Raw genomic sequence first — 12,445 nt, forward strand, 5'->3', positions numbered from 1 at the left:
ATAAAATTTCAAATACTTTGGTTAAATGCCATGGAGCATAATTGCTGGATTGTATGATAAGAATAGGTTGTTTTGCATCAATATTACATTTTCAAGGTATATACATTACATACATACAGCATTTCTGTATGTCAAAAATAAAAGGTATATATATTTATATATATGTACACACACATGCATGTGCATATATCATGATTATTGCACACACACACACACACACACACACACACACAAAGAAACTAGCAAACTGTCTTTTATATTGGGATGTAAATTTTTGCATACCTACCGGCAATGAGTAAGAATTCCTATTGCTCTAGACTTTTCCACACACTTGGCGTTATCGGTAGTTTGGATTTGGGGCATCTTGCTAGGTGTAGTATCTCAGTGTTGTTTTGATTTGCATTTCTTCCAAAACAACATGCTCATTTTCAATATGTTTATCTTCTTTGGTGAAGGGCGTGTTAAGGTTTTGACTCATTTTTTTTAACCAAGTATGTTTTTCTAATTACTGTAATTTTTAAAAGTTCTGTGTATATTTTTGATAATAGTCTATTATCATAAGTTTTTTCAAAATATTTTCTTCCAGTCTATGACTTGCCTTTTTATTCTCTAGTCAATGCTGACACAAAACAGAATTGTTTAAAATACTATTTTAATGAAGTCTAGCTTATCAATTCTTTCTTTCATGGATTTCTTTGGTTTTGTATTTAAAAAGCCACCACCAAACCCAATATCATCTAGATTTTTTTATGCTACCTTCTAAAACTTTTATAGTTTTTACAGTTAGGTTTGTGATCCATTTTGATCCAGGCATGTTTCACTGCCTATCCTTTTCCATTTACTTCCCTATCAACCATCTACTTCTATCCTTTAACATGTTTTATTCTTCTAGATAATGTACAACCATCTGTTGTCTATATCAGAGTAAGAAGTGTGAAGAAAATAAAAATAAGTATCTTTCTGAACATCATTACCTTAAAATACTCTGAAATGGTTTTCCTTTCTGCCCAGAAATATTTGAAATGAGATACAACTCATGAGTATCACCCATAAGATTCGAACTCTTCAATGCTGTTTGGCTCACAAGGATATGGCCTAATCTCATTCAAAAAGATTCCTATTAATACAACTATACACCCTCTCAAATGGATAGCTCAGCTTAGAGTTTGTTACTTAGCTTCATAACCTTTCTATTTATTATAGATTGACATGTCGAAATAGAATTTAAAAATGAAAATGTTGGGATTTCCGGTCATGGCTCAACGGAAATGAATCTGACTAGCATCCATGAGGATGCGGGTTTGATCCCTGGCCTTGCTCAGTGGGTTAAGGATCTGGTGTTACAGTGAGCTGTGGTATAGGCCGCAGACACAGCTTGAATCCTGAGTTGCTGTGGCTCTGGTGTAGGCCAGCAGCTACAGCTCGGATTCATCCCCTAGCCTCGGAACCTCCATATGCCATAGGTGTGGCCCTAAAAAGACAAAACAAACAAACACAAAACAGAAATGTTTTCACTACATAAGAACAATTACAGGTTTTTATTCCCTCCAAATCAAGGGAAAAAAAGTACCAGACACAGATTTTTGAGTCTTTACTTGTAGCTGTGATTTCTGACCAAATATACTGAATTCTTCGATGGGGACTATTAGTATCACCCAAAAATAGCTTATCATTTTAGACTCTGACCTATGGCAGAGGCTCTTGGTTTTTATCTAAAGATACATTTTTATGATCCAAATGTGGGTTATGACTGTTGACTGTTTGAAACATACGAACATGATCAAAGAAAACAAAACTGTAACTCATATGCAATAAAGGCTTTTGGTTACTAAAACAAAAATGTTATAATAAAATGATATAACAATCCTCCAATCAGTGAGAAATATACAAGTCTCTAAGAAGTATACAATTTTATAACTTTTAGTTATCTGCTAAGTTTTTTCTTTATGCATAACAACAAACAGCAAAAATGTTTGGGGTAACTATAGGTTTTTTCCTATAACACTTATTGGCCTGGTCTCCTATTGAAGCCAAAAGGGAGGAGAAACAGGATGGGAAATCAATTCAAAGAGAGAGATCCATGTACAGGAAAAACTTCTACTCAATAATCCTTCTATATATTTCAGTTCTCAATTTGGACTCTTCATCACACAATTTATATGTGGAAGATATTTTTCCTCTTTTACTGCTTAATTTTCCCTTAAGTAAAAGTGCTGTGTAAAAGTGAAATACAAATGTTAAAGAACTGCTACTTTTGTAAGCTTGTTGATGAGTGCATATATGATTAAATCACTGTAAAGCCTTGCAGTTATGAGTAACATTCTCAGTGTGACTAAAATCACATAAGAAATGTCATTAATAAAAAACAAATCCTGTCTTTAAAAATCTCTATGTCCTGAAAGAAATATGAAAGTCCTCTGGCATCCTTATGTGGAAAGTTAAGGTAGTAAAATAAATCATCATTTAATCATGTTTGATATTACAGGATTCTATAAATACTCCACAATATGCCTCATCACCTCCAATAGTATGAACATTTGTAAGGTATTTTTAGTTTGAAGTTTTTTTTATACCTCCTCTGACTGTGTGTGTATGTGCGTATGTCTGTGTTTGTATAATATTATCAATATCACAGAGCAAGTAAGAAAAATATGTTAAAAGTGATTGGCATGAAAGATAAAATAACTGATTAACTTGAATTCTTTGTAAGAACTGTTTTATGTAAGAGAGAAAAAAATCACATTATGCCCGATATAAAATATACACTGATTTTCTGAAATTATATTTCAGACATTATCAGCTTTCATTAATTCTAATAGAATCACTATCTATCAGTAATTCCACTTCAGAAATAAAAACCGTTAGTAAAAAGGAGGTGGTTAGGATGGCAGAGTAGGAGGATATACAGCTCAACTCCCCCAACAAACACATCAAAAATACATCTACATGTGGAACAATGCTTAGAGAAAACCAATTGGAAACTGGCCAAAGAACTCCTACACAATCAAAGCTGGCCATTCCAATGCTTGTACAAGGATGGCAGGGAGCGGGGGAAGTGTGCAGAGCCTAACCAATGAATCTCGGGCAAAGAAGCCCTGGGATAGGACTCAGTTACACAGACACAGCCTGGAGGACCTGTGGTGTGGTCCCAGTGAGGTGGTGACAGTCATTGTCAGAACACTCTGGAATACACAGCTGTTCATCTCCCAGTGATTATGCGCCAGTTTTCCACCCCACACAGCAGCTTAGTGCGATATTTTGGGCAAGCAGGTACTAGGAGTGGACTGCCATAGAGGCAGGCAAGATCTCAGGTGGTAGGGCAGCTGACTCAATTCCTGCAGACAAAGGCCCAGACCCTGAACCCTAGACTACTGCACACAGTAGCCTTGCACTAACTAGATTTGGGATGAACACAAGAGAGAAAGAAAACCAAGCTCAGGTTGCTTCTGAGTGGAATCATGAGCACCTACATAGGCAGTGCTTAGGTCCTCTTAGACCTCACAGGTCTTACATTTAAGCCATTTTTGTACGATACCAGATAAAAGTCCAATTCCATTCTCTTGAATGTAAATATTCAGTTTTTATATCACCATTTGTTGAAGAAACTATCTTTTCACATTTGCGTATGCTTGGCACCCTTATTGAAGCTTAGTTAACTATATCTGCCTGCATTTGTTTCTTGGCTCTCTATTCTTTTACATAACCAATCTTTCTTCAGTTGGCCTCAGTGCAGCCACATGTAAAAGTGTGGCTGATAGTAGTAACATAGGTGTTCCTTCAAAATTAAAAAAGAGTTAATACATATAACATAATTGGAAGAGTGCACACTATAGAAGAAGCAATTTATAAAGTTAGTTTTTGATTAATGAAAATCAAATATATTAAATATAGAGATTTTACATTGAAAATATTGTGCTAAGTGTTTCTCAAATATTATATCATATAATCTCCATTACAGCTCAGTGGGTTGTTATTATTAAATTATTTTTAAATGAGAAAATTAAAGATTATAAAGGTGAAAAAAATGACAAACATAGGCAGCACTATGTTAAGAAAAAAAAAGACAAATAAAATTGGAAATAAAAGAGGAGACTTACAAATGGTACCACAGAAGTATAAAGGATCATAAGACACTAGTGTGAACAATTATATACTAACAAATTAGATGACATAAAATAAATAGATAAATTCTTATACCATTCAACCTACCAAGTCTAAATTATGAACAAATAGAAAACCTAAATTAACCTATAACAAGTAAGGCAATTGGACCAATAATTAAATTATCCCAATAAAGAAAAGCCAAAGACCATACAGATGGTTTCACTGGTGGATTCTACCAAACATTTAAAAGGAATTCCTGCCAATCTTTCTCAAACTCTTTCTAAAAAAAGTGAAGAAGAAGCAACATTCCCAAACTCCTCTTATAAAGCCAACATTAGAAACATACCAAAGCCAGATAAAGACTTCAGAAGAAAACTATAGGCCAATATCTGTGATGAATATATATGCAAAAATCATCAACCAAATATTATCATAATGAATTCAACAGCACATTAAAAAGACAATACACCATGATCAAATGGGATTTATGACTGGGATGCAAAGATAGTTCAATTTATGCAATTTGATTATTATGATGCATCACATTAATAAATGAAAGATTAAAACCATATGATCATCTCAATAGATATAAAAATGCTATTTGACAAAATCCAACATTCATTCATGATAAAAAACTCTCGATGAATTGGGTATATTTGAAATGTTCCTCAACATTTCTTTTCTTTTCTTTTTTCTTTTCAGGACCGCAGGTGCAGTATATGGAAGTTCCTAGGTTAGGGATCAAATCAGAGAAACAGCTGCCAGCCTATACCACAGCTATGGCAATGCCAGATCCCAGTTATTTCTGCAACTTACATGACAGTCATAGCAATGCCAGATACTTAACCCACTGAGCAGGGCCAGGAATTGAACCTGCATCCTCATGGATACTAGTTGGGATTGTTACCACTGAGACACAGTGGAAACTCTGTTCCTCAACATTTCTTTCCCTCTAACACTGGGGAAAAGACAAGAATGCCTACTCTCACCATTTCTCTTCAACGTATTATGAGGCATTCTATCCAGAGAAATTAGATAAAGAGAAAGAAAAGGCATCCAAGTTGAAGAGGAGGAGGTACTGTCTCTATTAGGACATATCCTAAAACTCTAAAGAACCCCCCCACCCAACTCAAGTACGTATTAGATCACAGTTAAAAGTTCAGGAAGGTTACAGGATACAAAATTAACAAACAAAAATCAATGTTTCTAAACACTAAAAATGAACTGTTTGAAAAAGAAAAAAATAGCTTTTAAATAGCATCACAAATAATAAAATACTTAGGAATAAATTTAATTAATAAGGTGAAAGATTCTTAGTGAAAACTATACTACACTGATGAAAGAAACTGGAGAAGTCATATGACAGAGATCCTGTATTCAGGGACTGAAAGAATTAATATTGCTAAAAGTCATCTATATATTCATTGCAATTCCTATTGAGATTCTACCAACATCTCTTATTTTACATAAATAGAAAAAAATAGCACTAAAACTCATAGAGCCACAAAAGACCCTGAATAGCAAAAGAAACCCTAAGAAATAGGGGAAAAAAAAAAACAGGTAGCATCCAAATGACCAGATCTCAGACTAAATTACAAATTTATAGTAATAAATATGGCGTGGCATTAGAATAAGAAATAGATGCTTAAGCCAATGAAACAGAATCAAAAGCCCAGAAATAAATCATGCAACTATGGTCAAATGATATTTGATGAAAAATCCAAGAAGGCTCAATGGGGAGAAGTACAGTCTCCTCAATAAATGGCTTTTGTCTACCTAAAGAGTCATAAGACCTGTATTCTGGAAGCTATTAGACAATGATGGAGGTAGTCAAAAATGTTGGCACAAACAGATGGAAAGAAATACCATATTCTTGGATTGGAAGAATTAACATTGTCAAAATGACTATGCTATCCAAGGTGACCTATAGATTCAGTGCAATCCCTATCAAACTACCAGTGGCATTTTTCATATAACTAGAACAACAAAAAAAAAATAATGTGTATAGAAACACACAAAAGACCCAAAACAGACAAAGTAATCTTGAGAAAGAGAAACAGAGATGGAGGAATCACACTCCCTGACTTCAGACTATACTACATAACTATAGTAATCAAAACAGTATGGTACTTGCACAAATACAGAAATCCAGATCAGTGGAACAGGATAGAAAGCCAAGAAATAAACCCACACACCTATGGTCAACTAATCTACAGCAAAGTCAAGAATATATAATGGAGAGAAGACAGTCTCTTCAATAAGTGATGCTTGGAAAATTGGACAGCTACATGTAAAAGAATTAAATTAGAACATTCTCTTATATTATGCTCAAAAATATAATCTGAAAATGGATGAAAAACCTAAACGTAAGCCTAGATAATATAAGTCTCTAAGAGGAAAACATAGGCAGTACACTATTTGACATAAATTGCAGCAATATCTGTTTCAATCCACCTCCTAGAATAATGAAAAACAATAAGTAAACAAATGTGACCTAATTAAACTTTAAAAAAATTTTCACAGGAAAGGAAATACTAAAACAAACAAACAAAAAAACAAAGACAACCCATGGAATGAAAGAAAATATTTTCAATGAAGTGACCAACAAGGGATTAATCTCTAAAGCATGTAAACATCTCATAGAGCTTTATATAAAAAAAAAAAATCCAATAAAAAAGTTGGCAGAAGTTCTAAACAGACATTTCTCCAAAGAAGACATACAGATAGACAAAAACTACATGAAAAGGTTCTCAACATCACTAATTATTAGAGAAATGGAGATAAAACTACAATGAGGTATCACCTCACACCAGGCAGAATGCCATCATCAAAAAGTCTAGAAACAATAAGTGCTGGAGAAAAGGGAACCCTCTTACACTGTTGGTGTGAATGTAGGTTGGTGCAACCACTATGGTGAGCAGTGTGAAGGTTCCTTAGAAACCTAAATGTAGAACTACAAGATGACACAGCAATCTCACTCCTGGGCATATATCTGGGGAAAAACATCGTTCACAAAGACACATGCACCCCAACAGTAATTGCAGCACTATTTACAATAGCCAAGATATGGAAGAAACCTAAATGTCCATCAACAGAAGATTATATAAAGACAATGGAATACTACGCAGCCATAAAAAGAACAAAATAATGCCATTTGAAGCTATAGATTATCATAATTAATATACAGAACCTATAGAATATCATTAGTAAGTTACAAAAGGACAAATATCATATGAGACCACTAATATGTGGAATCTAGTTAACTAATACAAAAGAACCTATTCATTAATCAGAAAAAGACTCAAATATTTCAAAAACAAACTCATGACTACCAAAGGGGAAATACTGGGGGGAAGGCTGGATTAGGAGGTTGGGATTGGCATATTCCCACTACTACATACAAAACTGATCATAACAGGAATATTTATATCATAGAGAAATCTATTCAATACTCTGTGATAGCCTATCTAGGGAATGAATCTGGAAAAGAATAGATATACATATATATTTGCATGGCTGATTCACTTTTCTGTACACGTGAAACTAACATAGCACTCTAAGTCAACTACACTCTAATAAAATTTACTAAAAAAATGGTTTTGGGAAAACTGGATAACAACATGCAGTAAAATTAAATTAGAATCCTACTCACACTACTCACAAAAATTAACTCAAATGGATTACAGACTTAAACATGAGACCTGAAACCATAAAACTCCTAGAAGAAAACTTTGGAAAAACTTCCTTGAAATTGGTCTTGCAATGATTTTTTAGATATGACACCAAAGGCACAAACAAAAACAAAAATCAGTATGTGGGACCACATCAAACTAGAAAGCTTCTGTAAAGAAAATAAAACCATTTGCAAAGTGAAAAGGCAGCCTACGAAAGGTTAAAAAAAATTGCAATTTATATACCTAATGAGTGAATGTCCCAAATATATAAAGCACTCTTATCACTCAAAATGAAACAAAATTCTAATTTAAAAATGAGCAAAGGAATTAAATAGACATTTCTTCAAAAGAAGATGGCCAAATGGCCAAGAAAAATATGAAATGATGCTCAATATCACTCATCAGCAGAGAAATAAAAGATCAAACAAAAATGAAATCTCACCTCATTTTTGTTAGAATAGGTATCATCAAGAACTCCTGTTATAACAAGTTTTGGTGTGGATGTGGAGAAAAGGGAAACTTGTGCAGTGTTTGTGGGAATTTAAATGGGTTCAATCATGGGAAAAAGTATGGAGGTTCTTCATAGAATTAAAAATCTAACTACCACCTGATCTAGCAATCTCATATCTGGTATATATCCAAAGGAAATGAAAACAGGATGTTAAAAGGATATGTGCAATCCCATGATTATTCCAGCTTTATTCACAATAGCTAAAATAGTCAAACAACCTTAGTGTCTACTAATGGATGTACAGATAAAGATGTGATAACTGGAGTTCCCGTTGTGGCGCAGTGGTTAACGAATCTGACTAGGAACCATGAGGTTGCGGGTTCGGTCCCTGGCCTTGCTCAGTGGGTTAATGATCCGGCGTTGCCGTGAGCTGTGGTGTAGGTTGCAGACGCGGCTCGGATCCTGCGTTGCTGTGGCTGTGATGTAGACCAGTGTCTACAGCTCCAATTAGACCCCTAGCCAGGGAACCTCCATATGCCACGGGAGCGGCCCAAGAAATAGCTAAAAAGACAAAAAAAAAAAAAAAAAAAAAAAAGATGTGATAACTATAAATCCGTCTGTCTATCTACCTACCTACCTACTTATCTATGTATTATTTTGCAGCCATGACAAAGAATGAAACTCTGTCATGCTACAATGTAGATAACCATTAAGGACATTATGGAAAATAGGCCAAAGACAAATATGTATGATATCACTTATATGTCAAACCTAAAAAAGGCAAGCAATAGAAACCAAGAATAGATTGGTGGTTACTATGGGATGGGGAGGGGGTATTTGGGGAGATACTGATTATAGCGTACAAACATGGCGTTAGAAGACAAACAATTTCTGGAGTTCTAATGTGAAGAATTGAGATTATAGTCAGATTATAATCAACAAAACTGTATTGTATACTTAAATGTTGCTTGGGGGCTAGACTTTAAATGTTCTTGCCACAAAATGAAATTATATTGACTTGATGTAGGTGCTAGTAATCATATCACGACATATAAATATATCAAATCAATATGTTTTATACAAACTTACACAATATCAAGTATCTCAATAAAAAAACAAACAATTGAATTACATATGATATGTATACAAATATGTTTAAATAAATATATATAACTATATAGGTAAATTTTAAGCCTAAATAGAGGGTTAAAATTTTATATGATATAAACCATTTTTAGTAACATCAAAGATAACAAAAACCTTAGAATAAACTTAATAATGCACAAAATCTCTACAACATGTACCACAAAATAGCACTGAGAAAATTCTAAAAGGCATATATAAATGAGGAGATAGATTACATTTAGGTATTGGATGTTTTAATATAATGTGTCAATTCTATGAAAATTTATCTATAGATTCAGTGTGATCTCAACCAAACTTCCATCTAGTGTTTGGGGAAAGTGAAAACTAAATATTTTTAATGCGGGTTACATCTAGAAAGTAGAACAGGATGATGCTAACTAAGAGGTGTACTTGGGACCCTGGGTGAGTGTTGGCAAATGATATTTTTCATTTTGGTTCTTTTTCTTATAGCATATTGATATGTTTATATATATTTTATGAATTTTAATGGATATATGTTATGCTTCAAAATATTAAAACTACAAAAAATAGAATAAACACAAGAAGAAATGTATAACAGCCTTGATTTAAAATTTAATTTTAAAATTTAAAGTCAGAGATTTTCAGATTGGATAAAACCAAAACGTGCTTTTTAAAATGTTTTGGCTGTACCTATGTATGGCATGTGGAAGTTCCTAGATCAGAGATTGAACATGCTCTGCAGTTGTGACTTGACACAGCAATGTTGGATCCTTAACCTACTGCACTATATGGGAGCTTCCAAAACTTGCTTTTTTTATTTTAATAAGGAACAAGCATGAATTTATTAAAAACCTGAATTTATTGAAAGTTTGATATTAAAGTATACAAAAATATATGCCCATCATAATCCAATCAAGAAAAATATTGATTAATATCAAACAAAATAGAATCAAGGAAAAAGTTGTAAAGGCAATTGTAGTAATATTTTTAAAATGTCAATTTTTCAGGAAGTCAAAAATTATAAACAAATGTGAATCTCATAATAGCTTCTACTTACATAATAAAGAATCGAAGACAACAAAAAAGACCTAAGATTTAGTCTTTGGAAGATGATAATATATTTCTTCCTACTTTTTGATACATAAAAAAGAAAAAAGTAGGAAAATGCAAGATTTTTAACAATGGTGTAAACAACTGTATATTAACTGGGCATATATTAAAATTTCTTCCAACAATTAGAGTGTGAACGTTTTCAAGCTTACTTAATTTGAATAGCTACCAGGTCGTAAACAAAGTTTGCAAAGTACAATGCTCTTTTAGAGGAAAATATGACCTTAATCTCATTACAGAATATAAGCAACATCTCAGAATATGTATGTGTTACACATATATGTGTGTGTAGGTAAATGTATTATATATGTATATTGTGTTTGTGTGTGCCATCAGATGTCTTAACTGTTTCTTCAGCATTTTTATGATTTTTTTTCAGATATGTATAAAATATTCACCACTTATGGATATCCTTTGATAAGGCCTTTAATTTTTTTAAAGTATGTTTATTGGTTTATGTTTTAAATCCTCTGACTTTCATTATATATGTTCTATATTTTTTCATACAGAATAATTATTGTAATAAAATATCTTTTGAATTTCTAAGTCCTGCAGTCAATAATTTATTTTCTTTTCACTAATTTGAAATGAAGTTGTTATTACACAGACACTGCAATGATCTAGAACACCTGAAAGTAGAGGCAATATTTGAAAAGACTGAAGTAATAGTCAATATCTCAGGTACGAGTTCTAAATTTGGAAATATAGGTGTAGTTTTAGAAATGTAAATTTTTCTTCCATTGATACTGGCTATGAGTTTATCCCCAATCTCAAACATTAACCACGTTTATACACTATTTTATCATTTAGAGAATGTTCTAAGAAAAGAAGATGCTAGTGAGCATGGAGATAATTGAGAACATGAGCATGGGAAAACTAAGAAGGAAATATACACAGAAAAAAAGAAATTATAAAGGTCCTTGTGTGCCGGGCATTCGTATCTCATAAAAACATTTTCTATCCAATCTTTGTGAACTATGTATTTACTTTTGCAATGAGTTAAAATGTTTTTAAATGATAATCAGTTCAGTTGTGTAGATTAAGGCATGTTTTTTAATATGGCAGTAAAAACATGAATTGAAAATAGTGAATTTATTTACAAGGAAATTTTAGTATATTTTCCATTATGATTATAATTAATTTACATGATTATTTGTAGTAGGAGGCATTCACACCATTTTCCCTATAGATAATCTTCCTGTATATTCTGGAAAAAGTAGAAGTATCATGGGTTAGTTTTTTTCTTTGCAGGGCTACACCTGCAGCATAAGGAAGTTCCCAGGCTAGGATCTGAATTGGAGCTGCAGTTGCCAGCCTTAGGCACAGCCACAGCAATGAAGGATCTGAACTGAGTCTGGGGCCTACACCACAGTCCACAGCAATGCTAGATCCTTTAACCCACTGAGCGAGGCCAGAGATCAAACCTGCATCCTCATGGATACTAGTCAGGTTTATAACCTGCTGAGCCACAATGGGAAATCCTCAAGGATATTATTAAATCTAGATTTTATTACTAGACAATTGTCAGAATATATCCTTCAGCAATAAAAAAAAAATGACTGATTCATACTTTCAGCCATTTTTGAATTTTATCACATTTCCTAAAAGAAAATAAATGCAGAAATCCCTTCTATCTACCCAATTACTAATTACATTTTATTTGTGCTTTCTGATAGGGTTTAGGTCATGTAGGGAAAAGCAGAAATTAAGTCATGGATTGTTACTTTTGATTTTAATATTCCTATACCTCATATTATACTATACAATAAATATTAAATTTCTAAGAGGCTACAGTTGATGATGATAAAACAAAATATTTCTTTTACATACAGTCAATATTGAACTTAGTAGAAATCACTAAAAAGTCTATGCAGATAAGCCTAATGATACAGTTGGTTAAAAAGGTCATTTATTTCCTTTATTACTGGAATAATAGTAAAAATGTAAGAAAAATGTGGTCCAAATTCTATATAATAAATATCAATAATAATAAAATGAA

The 12,445-nt window shown here is 32.9% G+C and overlaps 1 protein-coding gene across 5 annotated transcripts in view; it reads left to right on the forward strand.

The window, feature by feature from the left end:
* Positions 1-12,445, forward strand: part of CYLC2 (cylicin 2) — a 47,989-nt gene that overhangs the window by 14,119 nt on the left and 21,425 nt on the right. For 3 of the 5 annotated variants that reach the window (XM_085003725.1, XM_085003714.1, XM_085003731.1), the window contains exon 6: positions 11,257-11,416. The gene's annotated coding sequence lies outside the window, so the exon portion shown is untranslated. The remainder of the gene's footprint in view (positions 1-11,256; positions 11,417-12,445) is intronic. The other 2 variants (XM_085003718.1, XM_085003736.1) reach the window with 1 other exon arrangement.

This window comes from Sus scrofa, chromosome 1 (assembly GCF_054392235.1).
Source record: "Sus scrofa isolate SSC_HxYL_T2T_F1_AM1 chromosome 1, Sscrofa_HxYL_maternal_Yorkshire_Landrace_v2.0, whole genome shotgun sequence".
In the NCBI taxonomy this organism is placed as follows: Eukaryota; Metazoa; Chordata; class Mammalia; order Artiodactyla; family Suidae; genus Sus; species Sus scrofa.